The following is a 12,287-nucleotide window of genomic DNA, read 5'->3' as shown; positions in this document are numbered from 1 at the left end:
AGGAGAGAAGTGATTCAGCAAGGATTTTAAATGTACCTTTTTACTTTCTAGGTCATCATTTACTTATCATATATCTTAGAATAAAAGCAACCCTAAACGTAAGGCAATCCCTTATTTCTCAACTAGCATATAAAAAAGGTTTTTTGGGGGGCCAATTTGAATATATAAACTTCCCAGAGATTTAGAAGATATAATAATACATGTCATTTATATATTTTAAATCAATGAAATACATAATTATCATACTTAAGAGATTTAAATCTGAAAATGTCTAATCTCAAAGACAAAGTTGATAAACCAATTATTTTAATATTCGTTTGTAATATTTTATAGAATTTGAAATTAAAAATATTCTATATCTCACTAACTTTAGAGAAAACTGGCTATTTGAGACCTGAGTTTCTTAAGTATTCTTATCCATCTAAAATTTTTAAGAATCTCTTTTCTCAGAGACAAAATAACTTCAAGAATTCCCAATGTCTTTTCTCTATCAGAAAGAGAACATTTCAGATTTCCTTAATTTCAGTGAAACACTGCCTTGTTTGATTGCTCTGTGGACTTGGGAGGGGGTAAAGCACCTTAGCAACCAAACTAATAAAGAGTATAAAAGGCAACAGCTCCCTCTCAGCTTTTAGCAATGGTTGAAACAGATTATATTATGGACAAGGCAAATGAAAGATTTGCTAAAATGACTTTCAAAATAAAGTTATTAAGATAATGCACTATAATGCGTGGGGCTTCGTAAGTACTCAGACAGATATTTCAGAGGACTTTCTCTTTGCGGGGAAAACAAACCTTGCCTTCGATCAGAAGTTCGGTGCATTTTTAGTCAACAGAGTAAAAATGACCTCTGTGCATTTCTTTATAAACAGTTATTTACTCTTTCAACAAATATTTGTTATGTGCCCCATAGAGATTACTGACTTGATGCTAAAATTCACCAGTCCCTCTCTGGGAGCCCTGTCTTCTTTTGGCATCTGTGACACTACCTTCTCCTCTTTCCCTCCTGCCTCTCAGCTTGCTGCCTCTCAGTTTCTTGTCGGCTACTTGTCTTCTCAGAATGTCTAAATGTTGGCCTTGTAGACTCAGTTCAAAGTTCTGTCTTCAGAACCTCCAAAACTCTTTCCCTCAATGATTTTATCCCCTCCCCATGTTTTAAATACTGTCTATAAATGCATGGTCCAGACTGTTATCACCAGCACAGACTCCTGAGTTTCAGGCCCATGGAACAACTGTTTATTTACATCACTTACAAGTCTCTTGGGCATCTTAAATCCGATCAGCAGCAAAGTGAACTCTTAAGCGTTATCTCAGATCTGTTCTTGTCTCCTGTATCTTGGGAAGCACCCCTTCCACTGACCCATGTTCTCAGCAAGGTCTCTGGAAGCCACCCTTGATCAACTCTCTCTCACCCCACAAATCCATCCGTAAATATTGTCAATTCTAACTTGAAAAATATGTAATGAAGATCCAATTGGTACTTAAGGAACCAAACCAAGCCAAAGAAAATCCACAGTTGATGCATAAACACAAAAAAAGTTGCCAAATTTTGATTTAAAAAAATAAATAGAAAGGAATAGCGCTTCCCAAAGGATGGAGGAGCAAAATCTTCCTAAGTGGCTGCCCAGGGGACCCATGTTCACAAACAAAAACAAAAACAATACCACTTTTGTTAACACAGGGGTGCATTAAGATTAAATTTAGCAGTAAGCTTCCAAAAGCTTCAATTTATAATAAAGGAGAAACCAAAAAGCTAAATCAAAGACCATTCAGGTTAAATTCTACATTTAGATTTAGGGGACTATCTAGAGATTAGGGGAAAGATGCCAGTCTTTATCTATCTATGTATCCATCTATCTATTTATTTATTTATTTATATTTAGAGATTAGGGGAAAGATGCCAGTCATTAAATTATCATTAGGAATATACTACATGTAAACATTACACTCTTCTCAAAGAACCAAAATGATAAATGCAGGTCACAGGACAGATGGAGCTGCATGAAGGAATTAACAAATACTAATGATGTTGGTATATACCCCTGATTAGTGACTCAACACAAAGCCATACCCAAAACTAAGAAAACACAATGACTGACGTCAGTTCATCTGATTTTATCATCCTTTTCCTTAAGCAGGAAGGGCAAGATGTGTCATTACTCAGGCCAACAATTGGCAATTACACAAAGGCTAAGGATTAAAAAAAAACCAAAAAAAACAAAAAACTGTGGGTACAACGTGAAATAAGAAAGATGTATTCTCCGTAATTCAGAGAAACTGATTTATCAAATACTTGAAATCACAGAACAGATGCATTGCGAAATCATACACCGTGGACACACATACTAGATTAAGAACTCTGGTCTTGAGCTCATTTAAGGTTTTAATAAAAGCAGATGATTCCAAGGTAATGTTCCACCCAAGGGTGACTATGTTCAGCCATATGATTTGCCAATTTTACCTACATAAAACGAAACTCTATGAGGAGGACATCAAGGTGCTCTCACCTGAACACAATGTTTTACAAGTTTAAGTTGATTTTGTTGAGATCTGCTTATAAGTAGAAAAAAATAACGAATGACTATATCAGAGATTGCTCTTGAGTAAAACAAGAAAGTTTCTATCACTTTAAAGAAAGAGTGGTTATATGGGACATCTGCAAACTTAATTTGCATTAAGGCTAGCCATCAATTTGCTATGACTCTAGAAGCACACAACCTTGCTTTGTCGTATTCCTCAAATATAAAGAAGCAAAGCAACCATCTGTCTTGTACCATGTCTGTGTAGCCAAAGGAGGTCACTGCCCTGCTGATTGAACATTTTTATTAAAGATCTACAAATCATATTTAAACAGTCTGGCAAACAATATTTCAAGCACAGAAAACCTACTGAAAGCTTGAATGAAAGTCACAAAACAAAATGATGAAACAAAGGCACCTTTACGCTCAGGGCTATGTCCCTAGTCTCACCTTATCTAAGAAGAAATCTTTCACTTATACCTAAAGATCATTCATCTCTATTGACTAGGTTGTTCCCACCAGCAAACTAAAATTCATGGTAACGGCTTTCCTTCTGTGTGCTGCATGCAAACCTGATGGGGCCACAAATATCTGAGCAGAAATATGTAAGTGTACCGTCTCCCCCTAGTCATCTAGGGGGTTGAGAGAAACTGTCTTAATGCCTTTTTTTTTTTTTTTTTTTTTTTTTAATACTGCTATCTTCCTCCCTTTGTAGGCTAGCCTATAAGGTTTAGGAAGAATTCAAAAAAGACCCTGTTCCTCAAAAATTCACTCACTGCCTGGGAAAACCATCACCCTAAATGGCAGACTAAGAACACGAGGAGGTAAAGAAACACTTCACTGATATTAAGCTTGTCAAAATTAAGAGTCAGGGGAAACAGTGAGGTCAGAGCAGCGATTCTTAGAGGAAGACCAGCCTTGTTTTTTAAAAAAAAAAAAAAAGAAACTGTACAACAACTAGATAAGACAAAAACAAAAATGGAAGAAATCCATTTTATATATATAAAAAAAATGGAAGAAAGAAAAAGACAAACTTGATGACAACAAAATTAAAAATAAAAACTTGCATTCATCAAAAAACAGCATTAAAAAAATAGCAAATCATGGGGCTTCCCTGGTGGCGCAGTGGTTGAGAATCTGCCTGCCAATGCAGGGGACACAGGTTCGAGCCCTGGTCTGGGAAGATCCCACATGCCGCGTAGCAACTAGGCCCATGAGCCACAGTTACTGAGCCTGTGCGTCTGGAGCCTGTGCTCCGCAACAAGAGAGGCCGCGATAGTGAGAGGCCGGTGCACCACAATGAAGAGTGGCCCCCGCTTGCCGCAACTGGAGAAAGCCCTCGCACAGAAACGAAGACCCAACACAGTCATAAATAAATAAATAAATAAATCAATAATTTTTTTAAAAATTAGCAAATCAGAAAAGAGTATCAGTGAGATGACAAAAGATAACTAAAACATGCACAAATTATTCAGCTCACACCTGCTAGAATAGCTATTATCAAAAATGACGAGAGATAACAGGCCTTGGTGAAGATGTGGAGAAAAGGGAATCCTTATACACTATTGGTGGTAATGTAAATTGGAGTAGCCACTGTGGAAAATACTATGGAGGTTCCTTAAAAAATTAAAAAGAGAACTACCATATGATCCAGCAATCCCACTTCAGGGTACATATTGGAAGCAAATGCAATCAGTATCTTAAAAAGATACCTGCACTCCCATGTTCACTGCAGCATTATTTACAGTAGCCAAGACATGGAAACAACCTAAGTGTCCTTCAACAGATGAATGGATAAAGAAGATGTGGTGTGTATGTACAACAGAAATACTCTCCAGCTATAAAAAAGAAAGAAATCCTGCCATTTGCAACAACACAATGAATCTTGAGGGCATTATGCTGAATGAAATAAGTCAAAGAAAAATACTGTATGATCTCAGTAATATGTAAAATCTAAAAACAAAACAAAAACAAAAAAACAAACTCATAGATAGAACAACAAAGTGGAAGAAATTAAAAACCACAAGACTGGTGGTTGCCAGAGTTGGGGGGTGGGTGAAATGGGTGAAGGTGATCAAAAGGCACAGACTTCCAGTTATGAGATAAATAAGTTCTGGGGATGTAATGTACAGCATGGTGACTAGAGTTAGCAAAACCGTATTGTATATTTAAAAGCTGCTGAAAGAGTAAATCTTAGAAGTTCTCCTCCTAATACACATATACGGAATCCAAAAAAAAAAAAAAAAAAGGTTCTGATGAACCTAGGGGCAGGACGGGAATAAAGACACAGACATAGAGAATGGACTTGAGGACACAGAGAGGGGGAAGGGTAAGCTAGGGTGAAGTGAGAGAGTAGCATTGACATATATACACTACCAAATGTAAAACAGATAGCTAGTGGGAAGCAGCCGCATAGCACAGGGAGATCAGCTCAGTGCTTTGTGACCACCTAGAGGGGTGGGATAGGGAGGGTGGGAGGGAGATGCAAGAGGGAGGGGATATGGGGATATATGTATACGTATAGCTGATTCACTTTGTTATACAGCAGAAACGAACACAAAACTGTAAAGCAATTATACTCTAATAAAGATGTTAAAAAAAAAAAAGTTCTCCTTATAAGGAAAAAAAAAGTGTAACTATGTGAGGCGATGGACATTAACTAGACTTACTGTGGCAGTCTTTAAAAAAAAGATATATAATCATTGTGTTGTACATCTTAAATACAGTGTTACATGTCAATTATATCCCAATAGAACTGGAAAAGGTACTATGATATTATGCTTGGCCTCTGTCAACAGAACCTGAAAAACTTTAACATTAGTGTTGGCAAGTGTGGAGTAAAGAAAAAGTTACAGCATATGCATTTCAGTCACATGTACAGATGTACAGACACATACACACACACACAATACGTACAGGAAAAAAGGCAAGAGATACAATAAAATGTCAGCAGGGTTATCCTTGGATAGTGGGTTTAAAGGGGATTTATGGGCTTCCCTGGTGGTACAGTGGTTAAGAATCTGCCTGCCAATACAGGGAACATGGGTTCGAGCCCTGGCCAGGGAAGATCCCACATGCCGCGGAGCAGCTAAGCTCGTGCTCCACAACTACTGAGCCTGAGTTCTAGAGCCCGTAAGCCACAACTACTGAGCCCACGTGTCACAGCTACTGAAGCCCGCACGCCTAGAGCCTGTGCTCTGCAACAAGAGAAGCCACGACAATGAGAAGCCCGCGCACCACAACGAAGAGTAGCCCCCGCTCACCGCAACTAGAGAAAGCCCGCGCACAGCAACAAAGACCCAACACAGCCAAAAATAAATAAATAAATAAATTAATTTTTTTTAAAAAGGGGATTTATATTTCCATATAATTTCTCATGTTTTCTACAAACTCTCAGCTTACTGTTACAATCAGAATATCACATTTTATTTTTTAACTGTATCAGCCTTGAAGATCAGAGTCATGGGAACAGAGGCTGCAAAATATCTTGTGAGATTTTATCATACCTTAAAAATGGCTCAGGGTCATGTGGATATTGGTAAGTGGATTAAGGATTTGGTTGGCACAAAGCGCCAACATTTCAGGTTTTACTAAATCTCTTACCACCCAGCTACATATCTTCCAAGCTTATTGTTCACATTCTTGGGGCAGTGTGTTATAATAAAGTTCCTCACCAACATCAGGGATGCTCTCACGTATGTCTCTGGCACCCTGGAATGTTGACTAATCCTGTTCTATCCCAGACTCTCTTCGTTGAATTTATTATTCCACCTTGTGTATTTTTTCTCTATCTCCACTTCACTGCTGGACTACTGACTTTCAATTCTTTGTATCAGTGTGCCTGTCTACAAAACCACTGCCTTTTACCCCCATCCTATTCAGTGTCACATCTGAATAAGTACAACTGATACAGCAGAAATGCAAGGAGAGCAAGTTGTGAAGTGGTGAGACCAATGCATGGCTCCAAAAGAGATGCCAACACAAGTTCAAAAGAGGAAGGGCCTCACAGTTTTCTGAAACAATAAAAACGTTATTGAAAAAGTGTACACGATGTCTCATAGTTTCTATTTGGTAACCACCTTAATTTATACTCTCGGTTGTGTTTGTTAAGCCAAGGCCCCAAGGGTAGAGGTGGGGAGAAGGGAAAATAATGAAGAAATGCACATAGAAATGTTCTCAGGGTGTTTTGAAGAGTGGGATTCGGGATGTTTCATTGCCTAACCCCATGTGTTACCCCAATACTTTCCTGAGTTTTGCAAGTTTCCACTTGGAGTTGTATTGTTCATACAGTCACTCCAGTTCTCTGTTATTTTCACCTGGATGGGCCTCCTTTAGCTCAGTTATATCTTTGAAGAGAGACTTGGTGAGTAGAGCAGCAAATACAGTGGTAACTAATCCTTCAGAAATGAGGTCCCTATATGTGACAGATAGATAGATAGATAGACAGACAGATAGACAGGTAGCTCGATAGATAGATACATAGATAGTAATTTATACAAGTTTTACCAAGTAGATACAAACCTAATAGGTTATGTGTACTTAGTGGTTTAAGAATACTTCCTGTCTTTAATAACTCCTAGAGTTGTCCAATAGGAAAGTGAGGCTTTTTTCCACCTTTCCATCCAGAAACCCTTGTATAAATGAATCTAAGTAGCCAGATGCAAATTCCCAGTAAAACAATTTCTGAAGACACCAAAGGTTAGGTATTTTGACCAATGGGACAACATTTGATTCTAGGACTCTAGAAGTTTGGAGTCAGTGGGTCTCAGTTATTTGACTACATCTAGTCTGTGGCTCATCCTCTGTAAGTATCACTCTTAGAGCGCAGACTTTAACCATTTGAATCAAAATACAATATTGAAGTGATATTGTGCTAGGCAGAATTCTAAAAATGGTCTCCTCAAGATTCCTGTCTCCTAGTTATCCTAACCCTCATCTAGGTACTACTATGAAGGGATTTTGCAGACGTAATTAAAGTTCCACAGCACCTGACTTTAATATACAGAGACTGAGTAACCCTGACCCAATCAGATAAGCCCTTTAAAATAAAAAATTTTCTTTGACTGACAGCAGGATAAGTTAGAGATATGAAGCATGAGAATCACTGGATGTGCCAGTGCAGGCTTGAAGATGGAGGAGGGCAGCTTCTTGCTCACAGCCAGGATAAAATGTGGATCTCAGTCCTACAGCCACAGGGATCTGAATCTGTCCACAATCTGCATAAGCTCGGAAGTAGATTCTTTGCCAGTCTCTAGATAAGAGTCCAGCCCATTGTGAAAATAAAGAAAGCCTCATTTTAAATGGAATGGGGAAGCCCTGAAAGGGGAGCTCTCACACACTACCACTCACACCCCAGCAGGGGGAAGGAAGACTTTCTCCCGGTCCAGCAACAGCTCAGCCACTGAGAACCAACCACCACCCTGGACTCTCCTCCCAACTTCCTCTTTTCTTCTGTAAAAACAAAAGCCTCTCTTCTCTGTTTTTTGGACTTACCTACGGTTTGCTGTAATTCTCTGCTATTCCCAAATAAACTAATTTTGCTGGTAAAATAACTAGCTCTTTTTCTTTTTTTTTTTTTTTAAGGTCAATAACTGACACTGACTCTGGCCTTATGATACCATGAGCAGAAAAAGCAGGTGAGGGTTCCTACAGAAATAGGAGCTTATCCTTTCTACCTTTCTTTGATTTTGGCCTTGAGATACCTTGAGAGCTCCCCTGAAGGCAAACAAGTCAAGCCTACCTAGACTTGTATAGAACTGTAAGATCAATAAATGGATATTGTTTTAAGCCACTAAATTTTTGGTAATTTACTGCATAGTAAGCAGGTATTATTTTGTTTCCTTTACCAGTTTTATTTTTAGAGCCTTATTTTATTATAAAACCACTACACACTAATTTCCCTACTTTCCTATTCTACAAAGATAAACACTGCTTTCTCTTTCCAAAAACTCCTTATGAATATGCATGAATATACAAGTATTTATGCATGTCTATATGCACTCAAACACACACACACACACACACACATATAAAATTACACAGCGTATTTTTTCGCTGAACAGCCTATCTTGGGCAGCTTTCTAACATCAGAACATAAAAGCCTACCTCATTCTTTGTAACAAACATGCAGTCTTGGATTATATACCTGAATTATTTTCTACTAAACCAGCCGCTTAATGAAGGGCATGTTAAATAATAAAGTGGTAACAACTTAATTTTCCATTTGCTAGTTACAAGCAATGCTAGATTTATTATTTTCTGTTATTCTGTGAGATATCAGTAAGATAAATTCCTAGAGATGGATTTGCTGGGTGAAAGGGTAAATGCAGTTGAAATTTTAACTGATACTGCAAACTAACCAAAAGGGTTGTACCAATTCACATCAACACTTATGTGATGTGAGAGGGACTGTTTCTCCACAATCTTGCTATCATTGGATTCTATCAATTTTACAAAATTTTTGACAATATGCTAGATGAACAATAGTGTCTCATTATTCTGGTTCATATTTCTCTTATGATTGCAATGAATCATCATTTCAAACATTTTTGTTGGCCAATTTAATTTTTTTCTATGACACGCCTTTTACATCCTTTCCCCATTTTGCTCCTGGTGCATTCACCATTTTCATATCAAGTTACACAAGCTCTTTGTATATTAAGGCAATCAGATATTTGTCAGTTATGGGCATAGAAATATTTTTCACACTTTGTTTTCTTTTGATTTTGTTTATTACACAGAATTTTTCATTTTAGGAGAGAGATACTAGTCTTTTCCTTTGGGGCTTCTGGATTAAATTTCATGCTTAGAACTAGGAGCTTGTGATTTTTACCTTTCTTTTTTTTTTTTTTTAATGGGACTGACCTGTTCATGGTTCGTTTAGGAATGCCTGGCTGTCAACAAACACTATTTTGTCTGTGGAGATAAGCTCCAGAACATGATGCCAGTATCTCTTCTTCCTCAGGGTACCACTGACACATCTACACAAATAAATTAATGTTCTCGTTTCTACCGATTCATTCAATGGGTATAAATTCATGTGTCAGTGATGCATGGTCTGACTCACATAATCCCTATCTAAGAAAAACAGAAAGTGTATCTACTGGGTGACTAACCACTGAGAGATGGACCTTATTCTTTCTCTTGTTTTTCATGGGGACATCAAGGAACTGTCCCCCTGGCCTCTGTGTACCATACGCAGTAGAGAATGTAGCAATAGTAAGAGGTAAGAGACGCAGTGAGTGAGAAAGCGTTTCGCATTATCAAGATGTGAGGGCAGGTCCTTTATTTAATTTACATTTTATTCTTCTTTTATATAGAAATAGGAACCTACCAGACTGTGATAAATGCCATTTCTCACAAAAAGTCGACAGACTTTTCTACAGCTTCTGAGTGAATAACAACCTGTTATGTTCCTCCATAACATAAGGGGAAATGCTCTCAGAACCTGAAAGACAGGCTTCTCTCTGCCCATTCCTCCGATTAAATACAAAATTATGTTTTGAAGGAAAAAGAATTCTCCAAAGAGAAAAAAAATAATAATTAAAAGGATCATTAAAGTCTTAACAACACTTTCTTTAATCTCAATATTAGAACTGAAGGAAATAATGGCAATAAAAGACTAATCAACAGGCACATCAAGTATGATGCAATTACTACAGAACACTACAAAGAGGAGTAGGATTAAATCTGTTTAATCACAACTGAATTATATGTAAGAAATAAAATTTATCTTATACTTAGCACCTTGTATATACTGCTGGGCACTCTGACAGAGGAATGAAAAGATAAGACAAAGATATAATTCCAGCCGCTGAGTAAAGTATTTGGCCTTGCTTGACCCTCTGGTCAGCTTTCACTATTATGACAATGATATAATAAAAATCTCCAAAGTATAAAGGTAAGAATATAAATAGTTGTGTATTCACCATTCAGCTTTGGAAATATAATATTGCCAACTGCTTACCCCTCTCCACAATTATACCCCCTGACACCTTCTCAGACGTAACTACTAACACAAAATGGGTCTTTAAAATGACCATATTTTCCTTTAGACTCTTACTATAAACGTACATACACAGATACATATTTATATGTGTATGTGTGTGTATCCCTAAACAAAACATTGCACGTAGCATCACATTAACCTTGTATGTATGGTTTAAGTAAGATTCTTTTGCAACTTGCTTTTGTTGCCCAACACTCTCTTTGAGTGCTAGTTCATTCGTTTTCTAGGCGCACGGTGTTCCGTAGATAACTATGCCACAATTAATTTATCTACTTTCCAACTGATAGACATTTGGGCCACATTGCTTCAAAGGTTTAGCTATTACAAATGATGCCACTACGAGCAGTCTAGAGCACACCTTCTTGCATATACGTGTAGGAGTTTCTCTAAAATTTTCCCTCAGAGTAGCATTTAAGGACTTTAGTGGTTTTACTACATACAGTATCATAATTTTATGAATTTGTCCTTTGCCTTTTTAACTTTACCATCTTTTATTTATTACTATGAGGAAAATAAAATTTATTCCAAAGGGGCAACTACGTCTCTCTCTCTCTGTCCCATCTTGTCCCCAAACATGTTTAGATAACTTCCACTCTCAGCTGGAGAGCCCCCCTAAGCAAAAGGACTGCTTTCTGGGGGCCAGTCATAGCCTAGTTTATAAGTCAACACCACCTGAAAGCCTATCGTGTGACAGTTTCCACAAGAGTATAACAGAGGTAGGGCTTAAACACTCATCCTTTCACCCCATCATCTTCCATATCTCGAACACATCTTCCTACAGATCCTGCTCAAAATCTGTGAAAGGAGCTCAAAGTCAAAATTCATTCTACTTTCTGACTTTCATCTCTCTTTTCACCTTTACATTCTTGTACAATCAAGCATGTACTTCCCACACTCTAGCCACACACTAGAAATTCCCCCATCTCTCACCGCTGCCAAAGTCTTGCTCATCTTTCAACATCATGAGCAAGTGGCTCCTTCAATATCTCCCAAACGTTCCTGATTGGAATTAACCCTTCTCTCCGTTGCACCATCTTAGATAGAATTCCAACAAACAAGCAAAAAACACACAAAGCAGTCTTCATTGCATAGTTTTTGTAATGTGGTTCTACCATCCTTCTAAGTAGTTCTTGAGGCCAAGAGTCTCATCTCTGGAATCTTCATTGTCCCAACAATGGTTCTGGATGAAAAGATAAGTTATATCGACACCACTGGCAGGTAAAACTTTAGATAAACTCTTGCCCACGTTACAAGAGGAGACATGTTCTAGACCGCTCAGAGCAGCATTGTTTGTGCTAGCTAATATATACAATAGATAAGTTCAACTTTAGGGAGAAAAGTGCTGAATAGTTTTGACGCACTTTAGGACATGAGACCCCAAAATATGGCGCACTGGCACACTGGCTATTTTAAGGTGAAGGGATTTGAGAAACAGCATGTGCAGGAAGGGCCTTCTGACCTGCCCCGTAAGCAGGTCATAAAACCTTCTTGTGAGAGGCACCCTCCCTACACTTGGAGGAAAGGAGGCTTCTTATCTCTGAAGACAAGGGACACAGAAGAATCTGAACAAACAGTCCTTGCTAACTTTCCCCCAGTTTACTACAACTAGCTCACCTTTGTCCTATACGTCTTTGCACAACTCCCCTCTCTTCACCAAACTACTGTAAAAACAATCCGATTTAACCGTTCCTTTGGGTTTTCATTTCCTCATGAATGCTCCCATGTTCCGTAAAACGTATGTTAAATAAATGTGTATGCTT

The 12,287-nt window shown here is 38.0% G+C and overlaps 1 protein-coding gene across 14 annotated transcripts in view; it reads right to left on the bottom strand.

The window, feature by feature from the left end:
• The window catches only part of MAST4 (microtubule associated serine/threonine kinase family member 4), a 562,265-nt gene that overhangs the window by 103,497 nt on the left and 446,481 nt on the right, over positions 1-12,287 (bottom strand). The window lies entirely within an intron of this gene.

This window comes from Balaenoptera ricei, chromosome 3 (assembly GCF_028023285.1).
Source record: "Balaenoptera ricei isolate mBalRic1 chromosome 3, mBalRic1.hap2, whole genome shotgun sequence".
In the NCBI taxonomy this organism is placed as follows: Eukaryota; Metazoa; Chordata; class Mammalia; order Artiodactyla; family Balaenopteridae; genus Balaenoptera; species Balaenoptera ricei.
Note: the sequence above shows the minus strand (reverse complement) of the source record. Positions and strands in the feature narration are given on the sequence as shown.